The 17,017-nt window shown below is 46.7% G+C and overlaps 1 protein-coding gene and 1 long non-coding RNA gene across 2 annotated transcripts in view; one reads left to right on the top strand and one right to left on the bottom strand.

Annotated features, from left to right (window-relative positions):
- Positions 1-9,851, bottom strand: part of BAZ2A (bromodomain adjacent to zinc finger domain 2A) — a 70,265-nt gene extending 60,414 nt beyond the window's left edge. Inside the window, exon 1 of the mRNA XM_082212346.1 lies at positions 9,714-9,851. The gene's annotated coding sequence lies outside the window, so the exon portion shown is untranslated. The remainder of the gene's footprint in view (positions 1-9,713) is intronic.
- LOC309526709 overlaps positions 1,888-17,017 on the top strand; it is a 52,784-nt gene continuing 37,654 nt past the window's right edge. The window contains exon 1 of the long non-coding RNA XR_014216867.1: positions 1,888-2,663. This is a non-coding gene — a long non-coding RNA (uncharacterized lncRNA). The remainder of the gene's footprint in view (positions 2,664-17,017) is intronic.

Raw genomic sequence — 17,017 nt, forward strand, 5'->3', positions numbered from 1 at the left:
CCATTAGGTCCAGTCATGGCCGACTCTGGGGTTGCGGCGCTCATATAGCACCCCTACTCACATACAATTGTAAAGTTGGATGAGGATCATGTAGTCCAGTCCCCTGCAATGCAGGAATATGCAGCTGTCCCATACAGGGATCGAACCTCCAACCTTGGCATAATCAGCACCATGCTCTAACCGACTGAGCTATCAATGCACAAGGATGCTTGCACAAGGGTGGCGGTCACCCTGGCCCTGACTTGGTTGTCAGCAGCACCGTGCGCTGGTTTGAGAAGCTGCGATTCTAGAAAAGCTTCCCTGGGAGTAAGCCCTGCTGCCAGCGGAAGATTTGCTTCTGCATAAAAATGCACAGGGTCACAGTGGAAAGCAGGCTAAGGAGCACTCCCAGCTTGTGATCTCGAGTGTGCGAGGAGAGGGTTTTGTGGGATATTCTCCTCCCTACACTACCAGAGACACAGAAAGGCATATCTCCCACGTGGGCACAGGCTGCTGCCCACACACAGATGTTTTGCTGTACTGAGCTACTTTCCAGTGGGAAAGTGGCCTTGGAGCAGGGATCTGTCCGGAGGCAGCGTCCCCCAAACAAAATACATGAAAGCATTATCTCTCCTCGCCCTCTCTGTCCTCCGAAACAAGATTGCCCAAGTTTATTATCTGCCTCCCAACAGAGAAAAATGCAATCAAGTATTTCTGCACTTCACTCATGCAACTATCAACACGTCGCCTTCCAAACCTGCCAGAGCTGGGGAACCGGTGTCCTTCCAGATATTGATGGATAACAGCTCCCATCATCATTTGCCAATGACCATGCAGGCTGGGGATGATGGGAGTTGGACTACCAGCAATATCCAGAGGGCCACAGACTCTCCATACCAGATAAACATACACCTATCCCCCCCCCCCGACTATAGTCCAGAATCTTGCACACCTTTTCTCTCCTTATCACTTTGCCTCCAGGCTGTGGTTAAGTGGTCCTAGAGGATTCTTTCAGCGAATCACCCTACATTTTGGAAAACACTGAATGTTTATGGACCCGGCATGACTGGAACATGTGTACATAGATGTGCCTTTGCTGGGACCAGAAATATAAACCTCGGAGGTCTCGCCCTTGATTAACTTAAAACATTTATATCCCACCTTTCCACCTTTAAGGCAGCTTAAAACATCCATTATAACCAATGTCAACTTCGGATAACACTTCATCAGAGTCCGCAAAATACTATGCCATCATAAATTTGTTCTTTAAGGAGCTACAAGCCTCTTTTCATTGTTTTTACCTGGAGATTGGGGGAGATGAAGCTATCATAATATGGATGCATCTCCTCCTATTAAATTTATGTGAGTGTTTATCCTTGTTATGTTTTCTTGAATTATTTTAAATACATTGGGGGGTGCAGAATAGGGCAAATACTTGAACTCTGAATATGTGACTGGTAGTGGGCTCAGGCAGCTACAAAACAAATAGACAAAAGTTAACCCTGGCCCACAAAAAACCGAACTAGCTCACCACTCCACATGTAGCATATTTTTCCATGTATAAGACTAGGTTTTTTTCCTAAAAAATAATGTCCAAAATTTGGGGGCGTCTTATACACGGATAGATCTCCCCCCCATTTCTTAAATAGGAGTCCCCCAAAACAGGGGGCGTCTTATACATGGGGGCACCTTATAGATGGAGAACTACGGTACTTATATTGCTTGGTTGTAGCATTATTGGCTTGAAAGAATGAAGCAACTTTTCCAATTAGCAAATGCTTCTCTGCCCAGTTCCCTGAATTCCCAAAGGCATTTTTTTTAATAGCCATAGGCAACCAGGCAAGCCAGGGTTAAGGCAACACTGGCACAATGCTAGCAGGCCGGTGTTTACTCAAAGAGAGAACAACATCAGAGCATGAGATTCTTAATCTAAGGCTGTGGGTTTGAGCCCCACATTGGGCAAAAGATTCCTGCACTGCAGGGGGTTGGACTAGATGACCCTCATGGACGCTTCCAGCTCTACAATTCTATGATTCTGTAACACTCACTCCCCTGACTCAGGCATACTGGTACGAGTTCACCAATATCAAGCACAGTTCTGTACAATTAACCCCACTGCAAAACTTTGCATGCTTACTTCAGAGTATTTTCCATTGACCAGGACTTACTTCTAATATCCATGCATAGGATCAGGTCATAAGACTCTTAGACCAAAAAATATTTCAGACTATGGCTGCTCTGTAGGTATGTGAAACATCCCATCATTCACGGTCATTTTGAAGACCTGATGCCATCTACCATTCAGATATCATTCTAAATTATGTTTTTTGCTGGTTTGGACTTCATCTTTTAACTGAGGTTTGGCTGTCAAGTCCAAGCTTCAGGCTTGTATATGCCCATGTTTTCCAAACCCAAGAATTGGCAAATTAAAATGTTAAGCTATAGCTCAGGGGTAGGCAACCTAAGGGCCAGGGGCCGGATGCGGCCCAATCACCTTCTCAGTCTGGGAATAAGCGTGTTTTTACATAAGTAGAATGTGTCCTTTTCTTTAAAATACATCTCTGGGTTATTTGTGGGACCTGCCTGGTGTTTTTACATGAGTAGAATGTGTGCTTCTATTTAAAATGCATCTCTGGGTTATTTGTGGGGCATAGGAATTCGTTCATTTCCCCCCAAAAAATATAGTCCAGCCCACCACATGGTCTGAGGGACAGTGGACCGGCCCATGGCTGAAAAAGGTTGCTGACCCCTGCTATAGCTGAACCACTCCACTGTTCAGAACTCAAATTATGGTTTGAGCACCCCAATGTACAGGCAAATCATGGTACAGTGGTACCTCGAGTCAAGAACTTAATTCGTTCCGGAGGTCCGTTCTTAACCTGAAACTCTTCTTAACCTGAAGCACCACTTTAGCTAATGGGGCCTCCTGCTGCCGCTGCACCGCCGGAGCACGATTTCTGTTCTCATCCTGAAGCAAAGTTCTTAACCTGAGGTACTATTTCTGGGTTAGCGGAGTCTGTAACCTGAAGCGTCTGTAACCTGAAGCGTATGTAACCCGAGGTACTACTGTATAGGCCTGCTTGTCTATTTTATTTCCCATCTGCTCAGCACTCTCATATCTAAGTGCAGTAATCTGGAGGTGAAGACAGGCCATTGCAAACCAATCATGCCAAACCCACTTAAAACCATGGCTTCCAGTTCTGATTTGACGGCTGATGGCAAACCATGATTTGTCAATTCAGACTTCATGCTAAACCACACTTTACTTCCTTAACTATTGTTTGGCAGGATGTCTAAACTGAACCAAAGGATGTGGCAAGGAATATGTTGAGGTTCTCAAAGACTGAACGTCCAGTTGCACAGGGCAGTGGTACATATCCTCTGGTCCTCCAGATATTTGCTGGATTTCAATTCCCATCACCCCAACCACTGACCACGCTAGCTGAGGCCAGCAGGTGTTATAGTCCAACAGCATCACAGGGCACCAGGTTTCCAAACCACAGTGGTGCCCCGCAAGACGAATGCCTTGCAAGACGGAAAACCCGCTAGACGAAAGGGTTTTCCGTTTTTGAGCTGCTTCGCAAGACGATTTTCCCTATGGGCTTGCTTTGCAAGATGAAAACGTATTGTGAGTGTTCTGATTTTTTTTCGCTTCCCCCCCTTTTTCTAAGCCACTAAACCGCTAATAGCCTTTTAGCCGCTAATCCGCTAATCCTTTAATAGCCGCTAAGCCTTTAATAGCCGCTAAACCGCTAATAGCACTAATCCGCTAAGCCGCTAATAGGGTTGCTTCGCAAGACGAAAAAACCGCAAGACGAAGAGACTCGCGGAACGGATTAATTTCATCTTGCGAGGTACCACTGCACTTCCACAGTGCATAGGTAAAGGTAAAGGGACCTCTGACCATTAGGTCCAGTCGTGGCTGACTCTGGGGTGGTGGCGCTCATCTCCCTTTATTGGCCGAGGGAGCCGGCGTACAGCTTCCAGGTCATGTGGCCAGCATGACTAAGCCGCTTCTGGCAAACCAGAGCAGCGCACGGAAACACCGTTTACCTTCCCGCCGGAGCGGTACCTATTTATCTACTTGCATTTTGACGTGCTTTCGAACTGCTAGGTTGGCAGGAGCAGGGACCGAGCAATGGGAGCTCACCCCGTCGCGGGGATTCGAACCGCCGACCTTCTGATCGGCAAATCCTAGGCTCTGTGGTTTAACCCACAGCGCCACCCGCATCCACAGTGCATAGCTGAAAGGAAAACAACAGCTACTACTTATCAATTTGCCAATAATCAATTTGTCTCCACCCCCATCACTCAGCCTGGACACTGAGGTCCAGCGCCGAGGGCCTTCTGGCGGTTCCCTCCTTGTGAGAAGTGAGGTTACAGGGAACCAGGCAGAGGGCCTTCTCGGTAGTGGCGCCCGCCCTGTGGAATGCCCTCCCATCAGATGTCAGGGAAATAAGCAACTATCTGACTTTAAGAAGACATTGGAAGGCAGCCCTGTTTAGGGAAGTCCTTAATGTTTGATAAAAGGAACAACTGGCAAGTTTGGCCTTGGAGATCAAAACGAAGCAGGGCAAAGGCTAATAGAGTTCTGTCAAGAGAACAAGCTGGTCATCACAAACACGCTTTTCCAACAACACAAGAGACGACTCTACACATGGACATCCCCAGATGGGCAACATCGAAATCAGATTGATTATATTCTCTGCAGCCAAAGATGGAGAAGCTCTATACAGTCAGCAAAAACAAGACCTGGAGCTGACTGTGGCTCAGATCATCAGCTCCTTATAGCAAAATTCAAGCTTAAACTGAAGAAAGTAGGAAAAACCACTGGACAGGTAAGATACAATCTAAACCAAATCCCTTATGAATACACAGTGGAAGTGAGGAACAGGTTTAAGGATTTAGATTTGCTGGACAGAGTGCCTGAAGAACTATGGATGGAGGCTCGCAACATTATACAGGAGGCAGCAACTAAAACCATCCCAATGAAAAAGAAATGCAAGAAAGCAAAGTGGCTGTCCAACGAGGCCTTACAAATAGCGGGGGAGAGAAGGCAAGCAAAATGCGAGGGAGATAGTGAAAGATACAGGAAATTGAATGCAGATTTCCAAAGAACAGCAAGGAGAGACAAGAAGGCCTTCTTAAACGAGCAATGCAAAGAAATAGAGGAAAGCAACAGAACGGGAAGAACCAGAGATCTGTTCAAGAAAATCGGAAATATGAAAGGAACATTTCGTACAAAGATTACCATAATAAAGGACAAAAGTGGTAAAGATCTAACTGAAGCAGAAGACATCAAGAAGAGGTGGCAAGAATACACAGAGGAATTATACCAGAAAGATATGGATGTCTCGTACACCCCAGGTAGTGTGGTTGCTGACCTTGAGCCAGACATCCTGGAGAGTGAAGTCAAATGGGCCTTAGAAAGCACTGCAAATAACAAGGCCAGTGGAAGTGATGGTATTCCAGCTGAACTGTTTAAAATTTTAAAAGATGATGCTGTTAAGGTGCTACACTCAATATGCCAGCAAGTTTGGAAAACTCAGCAGTGGCCAGAGGATTGGAGAAGATCAGTCTACATTCCAATCCCAAAGAAAGGCAGTGCCAAAGAATGCTCCAACTACCGCACAATTGCACTCATTTCACACGCTGGCAAGGTTATGCTTAAAATTCTACAAGGAAGGCTCAAGCAGTATGTGGACCGAGAACTCCCAGAAGTGCAAGCTGGATTTAGAAGAGGCAGAGGAACCAGAGACCAAATTGCAAACATGCGCTGGATTATGGAGAAAGCTAGAGAGTTCCAGAAAGACATCTACTTCTGCTTCATTGACTATGCAAAAGCCTTTGACTGTGTTGACCACAGCAAACTATGGCAAGTTCTTAAAGAAATGGGAGTGCCTGATCACCTCATCTGTCTCCTGCGAAATCTCTATGTGGGACAAGAAGCTACAGTTAGAACTGGATATGGAACAACTGATTGGTTCCAAATTGGGAAAGGAGTACGGCAAGGCTGTATATTGTCTCCCTGCTTATTTAACTTATATGCAGAATTCATCATGCGAAAGGCTGGGCTGGATGAATCCCAAGCCGGAATTAAGATTGCCGGAAGAAATATCAACAACCTCAGATATGCAGATGACACAACCTTGATGGCAGAAAGTGAAGAGGAATTAAAGAACCTTTTAATGAGGGTGAAAGAGGAGAGCGCAAAATATGGTCTGAAGCTCAACATCAAAAAAACGAAGATCATGGCCACTGGGCCCATCACCTCCTGGCAAATAGATGGGGAAGAAATGGAGGCAGTGAGAGATTTTACTTTCTTGGGCTCCATGATCAGTGCAGATGGTGACAGCAGTCACGAAATTAAAAGACGCCTGCTCCTTGGGAGAAAGGCGATGGCAAACCTAGACAACATCTTAAAAAGCAGAGACATCACCTTGCCAACAAAGGTCCGTATAGTAAAAGCCATGGTTTTCCCAGTAGTGATGTATGGAAGTGAGAGCTGGACCATAAAGAAGGCTGATCGCCGAAGAATTGATGCTTTTGAATTATGGTGCTGGAGGAGACTCTTGAGAGTCCCATGGACTGCAAGAAGATCAAACCTCTCCATTCTGAAGGAAATCAGCCCTGAGTGCTCACTGGAAGGACAGATCAAGAAGCTGAGGCTCCAATACTTTGGCCACCTCATGAGAAGAGAGGACTCCCTGGAAAAGACCCTGATGTTGGGAAAGATGGAGGGCACAAGGAGAAGGGGACGACAGAGAATGAGATGGTTGGATGGTGTTCTTGAAGCTACTAGCTTGAGTTTGATCAAACTGCGGGAGGCAGTGGAGGACAGAAGTGCCTGGCGTGCTCTGGTCCATGGGGTCACGAAGAGTCGGACACGACTAAACGACTAAACAACAACAATGTTTGATCGTGTTTTTAATGTATTCTGTTGGGAGCCACCCAGAGTGGCTGAGGAAACCCAGCCAGATGGGCAGGGTACAAAGAAATAAATTATTATCATTATCATCATCATGCCTGAACGACATTATTCGGGTAAATGTTGTTCCATACCTTGGGATCTCCCTAGTTCCTTAAACCTCCATGAACAGTTATCAGCTATTGTGAAATCCACGCTCTTGCAAAAGACAGCCCTGTTTTGCACACAGACTAACAATATGCCATACAAATAATACTTCCTTTACCATTTTAATAAAGAGGTCTCGCTCAAAAGGGGGTCTGACCCTCATTTATAAGAAGGGCTGTGATTCTGCCAGAACACAAGACTGTGGTATTCGGAAGAGAATACAGCCTCTTGCTAATTTCATCCCCCCCCCCCTTCTCTCTGCATGACGCAAAGATGTGTTGGAAAATGTGTAGGCAATGCTTGCCAAAAGAGGTGGCTAAATAAGATTTCCAGTGGGTTAGAGGAGAGGCTTTTAATGCCCAGCTGGTTCATTACCCCTACTGATGATTAGCAAAACCAAAAGAAGTCATGCAAAATACAAAAATGCAGAATTGTTGGTTTTTTTAAATGAAAAATATGCACATTTCTCTTATTATGTGTGTTGGGGGTTTTTTTAATACAGAGGCATACAGAACCTGGCTTCTCCTGCTGCAGTTTTCTTTGCGGGAGGGGTAAGCCCAAATCATATACAGCCTTGTTTATAGTTGAAGTAATTTCACTCTTCCTAACACCAAGGCTGAGTAGAATATATATACAAGTCCAGAAGCACGCAAACAAATCCAAGATTCAAAGGAACTGGCTTCATGAAGTTCCCAAGGTCAGGGCTGGCCCTACCATTAGACAGAGTGAGTCAGCTGCTTCAGGCAGCAGTTGCTCCTGGGTGACAATGAGGTGTTGGGAAGCAGAGCTGCCCTGCCCTACACCCCCTAAGGACACGCTGTCCCTCCTTTTGCTAGTATTGAAGTGAGAGACAGCTGTCAATCAGGTCAGCTTCAGAACAAGACTTTGCCTTCTTGTCTTTCCGCCTCAGGTGGCAAAATGACTTGGGCTACCCTGCCCGAGGGTCCTTTATTAACCAATCATTTGACTGCTGAGCCAACAGCCTTGGGCAGATAGGAAATTCAGGAACCCCATCACTGCCAACCTGTCTCTCTTAGTCACGACAAGAAGTGGCACACCGATGGGTGGGTGCACACCCACAATCCAGTTTAATTCAGAGAATGCTATGGTCAAGATTGCAAGGTTATTATATGCCCGTGATGGCAGGTATTGATTTGGTGTGTCCTGAAAGGGCACAGATGGTTTCGTTATTTAATTTATTAGCATGATTTTTATTTTTTATTTTTTACTGCCAGGGCAGAGGATGAGTCGCTTATGGGATTTCCTGCCTCAGTCAAGCCACACTGAATGAATAGCCCCCTGATCGTGAACTACAAGCCAACTGCACAAATTCAGGAAAGCCAGGCGTGATGCCAGAGCCAGGAAGCCATTCAAAGAAGAGTATGCTTTGCAGCACTGCCAGCGTCAGAGGACGGCAAAGTCAGGCGTTGACTGGTGCCCAAATGCAAACCGCTTGCTGCCCAACAACACTCCCCCTATTTTCACTATAAACAGAGCACCCACAAGGAGATGTGAGATAATTCTCAGCTGGAATTCCCCACATATTCCAGGCCAGAAATGGAGGGGGGGGGGAGGGCGTTGTCACCTGAACTTATCTTGCAACTAAGGCCACCCAAGCCAGAATGTTCATTCAGTCAAAAGCTCTGCAAGCTCATTCATTTCCTGCATGGGGTGCAGAAATGGCACCCCAGTTTTCAGTGGGGGGGGGAGAGAATAGCGACAATGCTCAGCATGCAAAATAAATACACATACATTTCCCCCCCCCCCAGAGCTGAAGGGGAATAGGCATCCAGTCACACGCAGCTTGTGACGGAAGAATTACAGAATTCTAGAGTTGGAAGGGACCCCAATGGTCATCTAGTCCAACCCCCTGCAATGCAGGAATCTCAATACAAGGTTGCCCATCCAATCTGAAACCATACCAGACCCTGCTTAGCTTCGCAAACGTGCCAGCGGCTATATTGCTGCGCCCATTCTTTCCCATGATGCCCTCCTGAAATTCAGGGTTCTGCTCCAGCTCTGCAGGGCTGTCCCCTTCTCACCCCACTGCTACTTCCTGAACAACGGACGATAAGGTGCCCTTGCTCTAACCACAAGGCCACATGTCCTCTGCAGAGGTATTCCCCCAACTCTTGAGAAACCCCAGAACCCCGAATTCCCAGACAACTTCCTCCAACCTATTACTACGTACTACTCTGTTTCCAAAGCCCTTTTCGAGATCCAAGATTAATTTTACTTATTTCCAGGAGGCCAGCATGCTTGCAGCTGGGGTTGCAGAGTGCAAGTTCCGCTCCCAGCAAACCAAGACTTTACGCAGCAGCGCCAGCCAACTTTTATTTCCCTTCTGCAACTTGCACGGGGGGGGGGGGCGCAGGGTTTACCCCACCGCCCGATCTCCCGGCTTACTCTCTCCTGACTTTTTTAAAGAGTCATGGAAGACAGAACGCATCTGCCTTTGGGACCCGGGAGGCTCCAATCGGCAGCTGCTGCAGGCAGAAGAGGAGGAGGCAAAAAATAAAAAAGAGCCTTCTGATGGTGAAGAGAGATCTCCCAGGCTCCGCCTGGCTCGGATCGAGCTCGGTGGGATCATCTGGGGTTCCCTGCACGCAGAAAGCCAGCCCTCCCAACCCGGGTGGCCCATGCAATCGGCGCCCCTTACCTGGAGGGCGAGGGGTCTCCAAGGGATGGGATGGGTGGAGGGGAGATCTGGGAGATCAGCAGCAGCAGGAGGAGGATCCTCGGGGGTTCCCAGCAGTTTCCTCTCTCTTCCTCTCTCTGGCTGGGAGCAGGTGGCTGCTGAAGCCCTGGCGCTGATGTCACCAGGCTCGGGCGGCTGCTGTTGTTGCTGCTGCTGCTGCCTCCTCTGCTGTCTCCTCCCCAGCCAGCCCCATGCAAGGAGGCAGAGGCAAAAGACAGGGCGATGAATTATTTAAAGGTGCAGAAGCCATTTGCAGGCGAAAGGGAAAGCGGCGAGGGGGATTGCAAAATAAAAATAAAAATAAAGAAATAGGCACACGCGCGCGCCCGCGCAATCCGCGCCGCCGCCTCTTACTTCCGAAATGCGGGACACGCACATCGAGGAGAATCCTTGCGAGTGAACGGAGGGGGGAGAGATACCCACCAAGAAGGGACACCCCCGCCCCAGCACTCCTTTCAGGGGTGCCAACTTGAATATAATATAAAGGGGGGGGGGTCCAAATAAGCTCTACCCTGCAGAATCTCTCTCTCTCTCTCTCTCTCTCTCTATATATATATATATATATATATACAGATTCTGCAGGGTAGACCTTATTTGGCACCCCAACTTGAAAACGAAATAAACAAATTATATATATATATATATATATATATATATATATATATGTTTATTTGGTTTTCAAACCAGAGTTTTACAATCACATATCCAGTATATAACATAAAAGCAAGATTCCAAAGAATCTTCTGGGCTTCCCTCCTTGCCAGTGCCGGATTTATGTACAGTGGTACCTCGGGTTACATACGCTTCAGGTTACAGACTCCGCTAACCCAGAAATAGTACCTCGGGTTAAGAACTTTGCTTCAGGATGAGAACTGAAATCGTGCTCTGGCGGCGCGGCGGCAGCAGGAGGCCCTAAGTGGTGCTTCAGGTTAAGAACAGTTTCAGGTTAAGAACGGACCTCCGGAACGAATTAAGTACTTAACCCGAGGTATCACTGTATAAGCTAAACAAGCTATAGCTTAGGGCCCCATTCTCTTGGGTAGCCCCCCAAAATTCACTATTAATATACTTCTTAATTGTCTTTCAGTTCAACAATTACTTTGATAAAATACATATTTTGTTAGGTGCAAATGGCTTTAGATACCTATTGGGTCCATAAATTACCATATGGCATATATTCAACACAAAACCCCCCGACCATTTGTTGTTGACAAAGGACAGCTGGACATATAAAGGGCCCCATTACTTTCAGCAGCTTAGGGCCTCATCAAACCTAAATCCGGCCCTGCTGTAAGTCCTATTGTTAATCATTTCCTCCTGCATCTTTTATAATAATCCGAATCTTTTACATCTCTGTTGTGTCCAAAATTCACCATCAAACTACAAGTATTAGTCCAGTCCTCCTGCAAACAGTTTTACTTCATACGCTGCAGAAATCAATCACATGACATGGTGCACTGCCATTTGATTGATTGGAAATGCCCATCAACTTGGGGGGCGCCCCCCCTTTTATGAGGGCGGGGGAGGAAGGGTCCTCGGTCCCTAGGAATAGCTTCCTATGTCTCATCTAATGGTCTGTTGCAAGCAGGCATGCGGCAGCCATGGCCCCTCAAGGCAAGGCATGGAGGGCGAGGGTCCAGCCAGGTCCTGTTATTAGGCCCCTAGCCAAAATAAGGGTTTCCCACATACTCTCTTGAGAGTCCCATGGACTGCAAGAAGATCAAACCTCTCCATTCTGAAGGAAATCAGCCCTGGGAGCTCACTGGAAGGACAGATCCTGAAGCTGAGGCTCCAATACTTTGGCCACATCATGAGAAGAGAAGAGTCCCTGGAAAAGACCCTGATGTTGGGAAAGATGGAGGGCACAAGGAGAAGGGGACGGCAGAGGACGAGATGGTTGGACAGTGTTCTCGAAGCTACCAGCATGAGTTTGACCAAACGGCGGGAGGCAGTGGAGGACAGAAGTGCCTGGCGTGCTCTGGTCCATGGGGTCATGAAGAGTCGGACACAACTAAACAACAACACACTCTCTCTCTCACACACACACAAAAACCATCTGGGAAACGAAGGCAACATTCCTCACTGCACACATTCTTGGCTGGAAGTAAATCCTGCCAAACACAGCCGGGCCTGCTCACAAGTCAACAGGCCTCAGGGGTGGCATAGTTTTTGTACCAACCTGGAGTGTGAGGCGAAAACCTAGCCTTGAAACCTCTCAGACGTTGTAACCTAGGCAGGCCACCCCATCATACCCTCCAACACCTCTCTGATGAAAACAGGGGTGTCCTATTATTATTATTATTATTATTATTACAGTGGTACCTTGGGTTACAGATGCTTCAGGTTACATATGCTTCAGATTACAGACTCCGCTAACCCAGAAATAGTACCTCGGGTTAAGAACTTTGCTTCAGGATGAGAACAGAAATCGTGCAGTGGCAGCAGGAGGCCCCATTAGCTGAAGTGGTACCTCAGGTTAAGAACAGTTTCAGGTTAAGAACGGACCTCCGGAACAAATTAAGTTCTCAACCCGAGGTACCACTGTATTATTATTTTACCATTTATACCCCACCTATCTCACTGGGTGGCGATAAAAACATAATCAAGCATTAGGAAAGTTCCCTACAGGGCTGCTGTCAGATGCCTTCTAAAAGTTGCATAGTTCCTCAGCTCCCTGGCTTAGGGGTCGCTGCCCTCCCAACATTTTCCCCATGAAAATAGGGACGTCCTAAGGAAAAGCGGAACTTTCTCGGATCAAGTCAGAAACCAGGATGGCTTCTGTAAATGCTCTTCCTGGGAAACAGAGACACTTGGAGGGTCTGCCCCATGTGGCAATGTGGGGCCGTAAATCTGCGCGGGCAGTGCGCCCCCAACCTCTAGAGGAGTAATGGGAAGAGCCCTCAAATACCGGTACTTGTCCTGTACACACATAATTGGGAGAAAGCCCCACTGAATTCAATGAATCCAGACTGAATCCAGACTGTCTCTCTCTCTGTCTGTATGTACAGATATATAGATACATTCTGTCTGCAATATGTCTTTGACTCACAATGCATTTGTGCTGGATTTATACCAGGCTGTCCGCACATCAGTCTGCTTCGTTAGTTCTTCTGTGATACTTCCCCAGTGTTACTGCATTTTTGCTGAATGGAGGGGCACTCTTGTGCCATAGCACAATGAAAGTGGGACAAAAAAACAACAACCCAAAAACCCAACAATCCCAGAACGTTTGTGGTATAAAAAGTTTCAGACTGGGTCTCAGCAGGAAGTTGTGGAGTATGCACTGGTTGGAAATGAACCAATTGTGTTTTTAGTATTCTGTTGGGAGCTTCCCAGAATGGCTGGGAAAACCAAGCAAGATCGGCAGGGTATGTATGTATGTATGTATGTATGTATAAAAAATAAAATAAAATAAAATAATAATAAATTTTTATTTAAGCCCGCCCTTCCCGGTTTAAAAACCGGGCTCAGGGCTGCTAACAGCAAATATAAAACACTGATTAAAAAACTTAAAAACAGCATAAAATACAACATAAAAATGCTGCATCAATATCAATAAAATTCTAAAATTCAGAGGTCATTGGGGGGGGGGAGAAAAAAAGGGGTGGACTCAATCAGTAGACATCAAATGATCACCAGGGTTAACTGGCCAAGTTGGTCCTACTAGGGCCAGCAAGGAGACCAGGGAAGAATTTAAATGTAGGGTCCCATAGAAGAGGAAAGGGAAAAGGGAATAGAGGATCAGGCTGTTAGTGTTTGGCGCTGCACCCTCCAGGACACGTAAAGGATTGTTCTGTAACTGATCACAGGAAAGCAAGCTCATGAAGCACCCTGCTTGTTACAATGACAGGGGCGGGGGGGGGCAGGAATACTGTATAATTTGTGGAAAACATCATTCGGACAATGTTCTTTGGTAGATGTTTTATTTGCATTTAAGGAAAAGGAAAAGTAGTCCGTTCTCAGCTATCCCCCCTCAGCTATGAGTTACCGTATTTTTCGCTCTATAAGACGCACCAGACCACAAGATGCACCTAGTTTTTGGTGGAGGAAAACAATAATAAAAAAAAAATATTCTGAATCTCAGAAGCCAAAAGAGCAGCAATGCAGTGAAAGCAGCGATCCCTCTTGCTGTTCTGGCTTCTGGGATAGCTGTGCAGCCTGCATTCGCTCCATAAGACGCACACACATTTCCCCTTACTTTTTAGGAGGGAAAAAGTGAGCCTTATAGAGCAAAAAATACGGCAATTTTAAACACCTGCCTGAGCAACTATTTCGGACTTTCTTAGTTCCACTGCCATCAGGAGAGTCCTATCTTGGTATCAAACCCAGGGTGGATCGTGAGCAGCCTTCGCAGGATCAGAGCCCAGGAGATCAATCTGCGCTGGATCAATACCATGAGCAAGTCAGGCTGCCAAGCAAAGAGTCAAGAGAGCTGATCGATACAGCTGCATCAAGGCCAAAGAAGGGAGCCAAAGGCAGAATGAGGTTAAAGCCAGCTGGGCCTGACAGTCTCAAAGCAGGAGAATCAAGATGTCAAAGATGGAGGTCAGGCACTCAAGACGAAGGCTGACAAACAGCAGATTTAAAAAACAACGACAGAAGATACCAATCACAGACAAGAAAAGCAGGGCCAGATTTAGGTTTGATGAGGCCCTAAGCTACTGAAGGTAGTGGGGTCCTTTATATGTCCAGCTGTCCTTTGTCAGCAACAAATTGTCACCGTTTTTTTGTGTTGAATATATGCTATATGGTAATTTATGGACCTAACAGGTATCTAAAGCCATTTGCACATGTTGCCATGCAGAATGTAGGCACCCTATATATAGAAAGGAGCAAACCAGTGATATTTTAGGGAGCAGGGCAGCAGGCGGGGCCCATTACTTACATCACAGAAGCCTACACAACACAAAACACTGTTGCTGTATGCAGGTTTAATTGTTTTTTATCTTATACAGTGGTACCTCGGGTTAAGTGTTAAGTTGTGGGTGAACGTATCAGACGACACAGCGATTCTTCAGACAGTTCTTGTTCATTCAAAGGCCAGAACAGAACTGAACAGAAGGGTTCAGCCAACCTGCTTACAGTGGTACCTCGGGTTAAGTACTTAATTCGTTCCGGAGGTCCATTCTTAACCTGAAACTGTTCTTAACCTGAAGCACCACTTAGGGCCTCCTGCTGCTGCCATGCCGCCGGAGCACAATTTCAGTTCTCATCCTGAAGCAAAGTTCTTAACCCGAGGTACTATTTCTGGGTTAGCGGAGTCGGTAACCTGAAGCGTCTGTAACCCGAGGTACCATTGTACTTTTGTAAACCAAGAAAATCTTTAATAAAAATACATTTAAAAAAAGAGAGAGAGAGTGGTTGAGATTCATGGTTGATAAGGTGGCACTTAAGGTTGTGCCTGGGATGCGGGTGGCGCTGTGGGTTAAACCACAGAGCCTAGGGCTTGCCGATCAGAAGGTCGGCGGTTTGAATCCCCATGATGGGGTGAGCTCCCGTTGCTCGGTCCCAGCTCCTGCCAACCTAGCAGTTCGAAAGCACGTCAAAGTGCAAGAAGATAAATTGGTACTACTCCGGTGGAAAGGTAAACGGCGTTTCCGTGTGCTGCTCTGGTTCGCCAGACGTGGCTTAGTCATGCTGGCCACATGGCCCGGAAGTTGTACGCTGGCTCCCTCGGCCAATAAAGCGAGATGAGCACTGCAACCCCAGAGTCGGCCACGACTGGACCTAATGGTCAGGGGTCCCTTTACCTAAGTTTGTGCCTAACTCCTAGTGTCAGAGGTGATATGCCTTTCAATACCAGTTAGGAACATAGGAAGCTGCTGTCGGACAATTGGTTCATCTGAGTATAACAATAACAATAACAATTTATTATTTATACCCCACCCATCTAGCTGGGTTTCCCCCAGTCGCTCTGGGCGGCTCCCAACAGAATGTTAATAATAATAAAGTGACAAAACATCAAACATTAAAAACTTCCCTAAACAGGGCCAGCGTGGTGTAGTGGTTCAGAGTGATAGACTTGTAATCTGGGGAACCGGGTTCGCGTCTCCGCTCCTCCACATGCAGCTGCTGGGTGACCTTGGGCCAGTCACACTTCTCTGAAGTCTCTCAGCCCCACTCACCTCACAGAGTGTTTGTTGTGGGGGAGGAAGGGAAAGGAGAATGTGAGCCGCTTTGAGACTCCTTCGGGTAGTGATAAAGCGGGATATAAAATCCAAACTCTTCTTCTTCGCTGACTGGCCGGGTTTCAGGCAGGAGTCTCTCCCAGTTCTGGGTCTGAATGTCTTCTTTCCAAGCAAGATGCACTACCAATGAGCTACAGCCTTCCCCCAGTTGCTGCAGAGCACAAACAGAGAGGGTGCCATTGTATTCAGGTCCTGATGGTGAGCTTCTTGTAGGCATCTGGTTGGCCGCTGCTGAAACAGGATACAGACCTAGATGATGAACTTTTGGCCTGATCCGTGCAGGACTCTTCTCACGTCCTTCGGGGAGGGATCTGTTATTTTTGCAGTTTGGCAGACCCTATGCAGCTTCCCCTGAGTATACGACATACCGTATTTTTCGCTCTATATGACGCACCAGACCACAAGACGCACCTAGTTTTTGGAGGAGGAAAACAAGAAAAAACAATATTCTGAATCTCAGAAGCAAGAACAGCAAGAGGGATCACTGCGCAGTGAAAGCAGTAATCCCTCTTGCTGTTCTGGCTTCTGGGATAGCTGCGCAGCCTGCATTTGCTCCATAAGACGCACATACTTTTTAGGAGGGAAAAAGGGAGTCTTATAGAGCAAAAAATACAGTAATTGCTGTGGATTGCCAAATGGCTTTACAAGCTAGCACACCCAAGAGCATGGAGTTTAGAGCCTGCTCTATAGAAATCTGCCTGGCATTTTAACAATTGCCCCTGCTGTCCTCTTTTGCTTCCACTGGGATTCGCCATTCCTGCTGAAAAACCGGCAGTTTCAATCGTTCTTAGCATATGATTTTACATGCTCACCAAGCGACTAATTGTCCTGCCCTGGAGAGCTGTATATCACCCCAGGAGCAGCCTTTGGCACAGTGTCTGGATTCCCTTGGAAATAGGAGGGAAATGTAGGGAATGGGATGTTTTTAACCCCCAAGCACTTTAGACAGCCTGGTTTAGACTTCATGTCAACCTAACTCTAGTCCCACAATTGTTTGCTGTGCCAGAGCTCAGCACCAGAATTTATGAAATAATAATTCAGGGAAATGGTTCAGGTGTCACCAAACCTTTTCTTTCA

Source organism: Podarcis vaucheri (genome assembly GCF_965113315.1).
Source record: "Podarcis vaucheri genome assembly, chromosome: 2".
Taxonomy (NCBI): Eukaryota; Metazoa; Chordata; class Lepidosauria; order Squamata; family Lacertidae; genus Podarcis; species Podarcis vaucheri.